Below are 6,000 nucleotides of genomic sequence, written 5' to 3'. Positions count from 1 at the left end.
ACTGTGAGCTGACCCCCCCCCCCCAAAATGGGGCTTTCCCCCTCTAAAAACTAGGTGTATCTTATGGAGCGAAAAATACGGTAATTTGCAATGCAGTGGAGGGATGCTATGTGGATAATGTCACCATATTAAATCACAAGATGGAGCCAGATGTTTCCTGTTACTGTTCTGCTCTTGTCTGATTGTAGTCAATGGCTTGTGGACCAGCACCAGTCTACTGACCACCACTTTGAGTAAAGGTAAAGGGACCCCTGACCATTAAGTCCAGTCGTGACCGACTCTGGGGTTGCGGCGCTCAACTCGCTTTATTGGCCAAGGGAGCCGGCGTACAGCTTCCGGGTCATGTGGCCAGCATGACTAAGCCACTTCTGGCAAACCAGAGCAGCGCATGGAAACGCCGTTTACCTTCCCGCCAGAGCGGTACCTATTTATCTACTTGCACTTTGATGTGCTTTCGAACTGCTAGGTTGGCAGGAGCAGGGACCGAGCAATGGGAGCTCACCCCATCACGGGGATTTGAACCTCCAACCTTCTGATTGGCAAGTCCTAGGCTCAGTGGTTTAACCCACAGCGCCACTCGCGTCCCTTACCACTTTGAGTAGTACTGCTCTAAAACTTCCATGGTAGACCTGCTATCCAAGAAACACAAGCCCATAGCCGCCTTAGGTGTGTGGATCTAATCATGCATTTATTTGGGCGCTTCCTAATATATTTATATATAGTATGAAACAGATGCGTTTAAATTACCAATATTTAAAGCCATCACATGCCAACCCTTCCCTTCCTGAATCCTGCAAGGATTTGGACAAACCAGAGCTGAGCAGTAGTACTGAATTTGAACAGCCACATGCTTGCATGATTTCGAGCTTCAAAATGCTTATTCCACTATCAATCATAGAATTGAAGGCAGGTTCTAATATTAAAATAATTGAGATTTGATGCGCAGCACATCAAGCGAGGACTGCTAGTCAGAGTCATATTCAAATACAATCTGTAGTTGATTGAAACCAGCAGATGAGAAATCGTTAAGTTGCACAATACAGCATTCAGGACTGAAGCAGGGGAACCTGGAGTCAATGGCAAGACAATCTGTTTTCTATTTTCTTAGATGCAAACCCACAGCACACACCTTGAAATTCTTTCAGATCCTATCAAGGCCACCCTTGTTGAGCGATGGAGAGGGGATTATGTGTTAAGAGTTTGCTAGGGGATATGCTGAGTGCACTGAAACTTTTGTTTTTATTTTTTGCACTGGGTTCTGAGAAAAAAACGTAACGCCAGACCTCCCATGTTTAATGCAGGTCTTTACAATGTGAATTGCTCTCAGTCTCCAGTGAAAAATATTTGCCTGTATACTTTGTTCCTCACAGTTAAAATCACAGGGAGCCGACTCCCATACAACATCCCCAGGACATTTCAGTCATGTTGAAATTTGAGTGGGTGGTACAGGAGTTTTTTATTTAAACATTTTAATGTCCAAGCAAAAAGGCACCTAGGGCAGTGACAAATCATTTGAAATTATTTAATGACTGAAATATAATTGAAAACATTTTTCTTTATCATTTGAAAAATATTTCACAAGGCATTTGTTGATTTTTAAATGACTGCTTCCCAAGGCTAAAATATATATTAACTCCCTCCCCCAATCCTTTAACAATTAACTTCCATCAGTTATGTCCATTAAGTATTGTTGTTGTTTTAAAAAATGCTACTACGTAGTTACTTGTAGTCACTTTCTTAAGCTTATTTATTTCTTGCATTTATATCCCACCCATTTCTTCAAGGAGCACAAGGTGATGTGCATTTCATCCTCACAAGAACCCTGTGAGGTAGGTTAGGCTGTGAGGCAGTGACTGGCCCAAGGTGCTTCAAGGCTGGTTGGGGATTCAAACCCTGGTCTCCCAGGTTGTAGGCTGACACTGCAACCGTTTCACCAGACTACAGCCCTCCATCAACACATATTTGTTCCCAAGCTGGCTTGAAAACACAATAAAATATTAAAATGCATTATGTTGGATTGTACTTATTGAAGTTGTCTTGTCTGCACAAAGACTTTCACATGCACAATGGAACTTCCCACGCCCTTATTTCTTATTTTTTTCTCTCTGTGCTCCCTGTAACCCCCCCCCCCGGGCAAAGGCTGAAGCAAGAAAACGTTTGATATATAAAGTCAGAATCTGCTCTGGGGAATTGGGGGGTGGGGGACTCAGAACAGAACTAAAGGGCACACAGGCTGAGGAGAGAGAGGGGAGAAATTTTGTTGCACAAGCCAAAATCATTATGCAAATAGGTTGACTTTGCTGGATATATAACCCATGATATTTAAAATCAATATAACATTTATAATCAATTAACCGGCAATAAGTAATAATGTCTGGGTAGGCTTATCTAAACAGAACATTTTGAGTTTGGAGAATAGATGCTGCCATGCTAAAAGATCAATTTTTCACAGTGGCAGGACAAATATTATGTGTCACTGGTAAAAGTGTTGCTCCACAGATCAAGGCATTGGAGTGGGCATATATGGGTTAAGGTGATACTGTTGAGATAAGATCTTGGGTTTGGGGTTTGCCATGCATATAGCTTCTTCCTGTACAATGGGCTGGTGCACCCTTCAATTTTCATCATGGGTGAGGAGTATCTCAATCAAAAGGCATGGAAGCCTGGACACAGAAACTATACACTCGTTTTGCAGCACAACCCTAAAAGCAGCTCAGGTGGTGGGAACAGTAAAAGTGTAGTAAGATGGAAAATATATGCAACAATATTACAGCAGAAGTGTTGTTTGGGCTGCAGAACTGGGTTTGGCAGAACCCTCCATAACAAATAAAACAACTAGGTGTCCTTTTTTTGTTCAGGGACGTTCTCCTATAATACGAATCCTAAGACTGCCACATTAAATTATCATGAACACAGTGAAAATCATTAGACAATTAAATTCTACTTCTACAGTGTTCAGTTGAGATAAATTAAAATTAAAGACTTAGGTCACCAGTGTTCAGAAATGTTCCCTATATGATGACTCCTTCGATTACTGCATTGAAGTTTCATAAATATAATAGAAATCATTAGGCAATTAAATTCTGGTTCCATGGTGATTTTTTCCAGAGGTTATTGGCCACATAGCTCCTTTTACGCCATTAAATGTAGATAGTCAATATTGTTAAGTGCACAGTCACTAGGTTTCAAGGGAATTGGTTTGATTTTGTAATCATACTAACAGCCACTTGAATCAATTTCTACTCTAGAGGGCAATTATGCATAGAAAACAAAACATTTTATGTTGTGGCCTCATGGTGATGTTGTAGAGAATTATAAGCAGTAGGTGGAACTATCACATTGATTCTGGTGACCTTCTCAATAATTCAGATGGGCAGTATAATAATATAAGAGAGGAAATGTAGGCAAAATTCTGAGGAGGTTTCCTCATCCTTTGTTTCTTCCAGAGAGCCACTGAGATGCAATGGCCTGGTTTGCACATCACAATAAGCTATAGTCTGGTATAAACTGTAGTTTATTGACAATGTGCAGGGTGATGGCTCCTCCATTTGCTTAGCCACAAAACAAACCACAGAGTGCCTGACTTAGCATTTTGTGTGAACCAGGCCTGGTGGTTTATCTCCCAAACAAACCACAAGCAGAATCCAATGTTCTTGGCTAACTACTTGTGGTTTGGTTGAGGGAAGCAAACCAGGACTGCTGGTTTATGCATAATGCTAAGCCAGCCTGGTAGCAGGTGCAATGGAACAGCACGCACCAGCTTGTTGTGGTAAACCGTAATTTATAGAGAGTGACTATGGCTTGCCATAACATGCAAACAAGGCCATAAGATATGTAAGAGATAAAATCGTCACTCACCACTAGTTCAGATCCCACAAGTGTGCGAAATTAAGAATTGTTTTGTACCAACTTGCATTACTTTATACTGTGATTGGGGGGGGCAGTTCTCCTCAGTTGCTCTCCTCCCAGAAACATCTTTCGTCCCTCAATAAAAACAGCAGCAGCAGCAGCAACAACAACAACAAACCCACACCAATTAAAAACAGTTAGCCCCTAGCCCAAAATTCTGTTCAGCTGCTTCAGCTTTTTGTACCTGGAGTCAGTCAGGGCCCTGTCCTCCCAGTCCAGATGGGAAAAGGCCAGCAAGGCTGGGAGCAGGTCTCCCAGGACTCTCTTTAAAGCACTCTTATACCACTTTAACGGTTGTGGGAAATCCTGAGAATTTTAGTGTGTTAAGGATGCTAGGAACTGTGGCTCTATGAGGTCAGCACCCTTAAACTACAGTTCCTGTGATTCTTTTGGGAAAGGCATGACTGGTAAAGTAGTATAAGAGTGAAAATTTTCTGTGTGCACTGATCATGTTCAGTCCTCACTGGGGTGTTTTTGAGAGCCACTGCCCCTTTACATTCCACCCCTTGAAGATGTCCCCCCCCCCCATCCACTTCTGCAAACCTTGGGGCTCCCATGAATATGTCATTGCTGTATCTCTTTCTTGTTTTTCAATAGTCCCATTTTGGTGAAATAGCCTTCAAAACTCAGCATTTATTTAGAAAATGGGGAGGGGTTAACTTCAGCTGATCCATGCCCCTGAACTATGGGCTAGCCCCCCTCCCAGTTTATAGGATGGTTGTGAGGTTGGATAGTAGTTCCATGGTCTGTTAATTTGAGGAATGGAGATCCTTCCATCAGCATGATATTCATCACTGTGCTGTGTGGCTGTTGCCTAGCCAGCTGAAATACTGGCTTTTCCTCAGAGTAAGTCAGGCAGCCTCAAGTGCTTTGTGAAACTAGTAAAATGCTATATTTGCTTCATTGGCATTCCATAACATTTTTGGTTCTTAAGAATTTTTCTTGTTATTGCGGTGGCAAATCCCATAGCCTGAAGATGGGGGTCCTATATATATACATGATAAAATGTCATCTCATAAGGTTTTTGATGGAAGCAGACAGAAGGTCATCGGAAGAGGATTGCTGATCCTTGCGTACAATTGGCTTCAAAATTGGTTCTTTTCCCTGGTTGATTTTTTTGTGTTGTTTCAGTGGAACTATTCTCATGGCCAAGAATTCCTCTGCTCTAAAAGCACTCCTGTTTATATTTGTGTTTCCAACCTCAATCCTTCCAGTTCCCTGTGGCCTTTAGCATAAGCTACAATTATCTTTCCTCTAGTCAAACAATACAGCTTGTCTAAAGTTTGACTCAGATATCTCCATGTCAGCAGAAGAGAAAGTTGTTTCTATTTGTACATCAGTGCCGTCTTGTGGGATCTTCACTGTCCCCTTGGGACGTGCCAGGGCTGGGCTGCTGGCACCAGTCTGCGGTGAGCCTGGAGCCATGAGGCAAGCCAGGACTGAAGAGCAAATCAGGACCAAAGGACAAACCAGGAAGGAGGACCAGCCAAAAGTCAAGAGTGAAATATATATATATATTAATTATATAATACCTTGGCTTCTTTCACAAGGCAGTTTATTCTGTTTCCCTAACATTTCCCTGTTAATTTTCGCATTATATTTGAGCTTTCACACAACATAAAAGCCACTTATGGGATTCTAGTGTAATTCGCCGAAGAATTGATGCTTTTGAATTATGGTGCTGGAGGAGACTCTTGAGAGTCCCATGGACTGCAAGAAGATCAAACCTATCCATTCTTAAGAAAATCAGCCCTGAGTGCTCACTGGAAGGACAGATCCTGAAGCTGAGGCTCCAATGCTTTGGCCACCTCATGAGAAGAGAAGACTCCCTGGAAAAGACCCCGATGTTGGGAAAGATGGAGGGCACAAGGAGAAGGGGACGACAGAGAACAAGATGGTTGGACAGTGTTCTCGAAGCTACAAACATGAGTCTGACCAAACTGCGGGAGGCAGTGGAAGACAGGAGTGCCTGGCGTGCTCTGGTCCATGGGGTCACGAAGAGTCGGACACGACTAAACGACTAAACAACAACAAACACCAAAAGTGTAATCTAGTTGAAATTTAGCTCTTGTTTCAATGTGAATCACTTCG

Source organism: Podarcis pityusensis (genome assembly GCF_964106645.2).
Source record: "Podarcis pityusensis genome assembly, chromosome: 5".
Taxonomy (NCBI): domain Eukaryota; kingdom Metazoa; phylum Chordata; class Lepidosauria; order Squamata; family Lacertidae; genus Podarcis; species Podarcis pityusensis.
The sequence above is the reverse complement of the archived record's forward strand: the minus strand, read 5'-3'. Positions refer to the sequence as shown.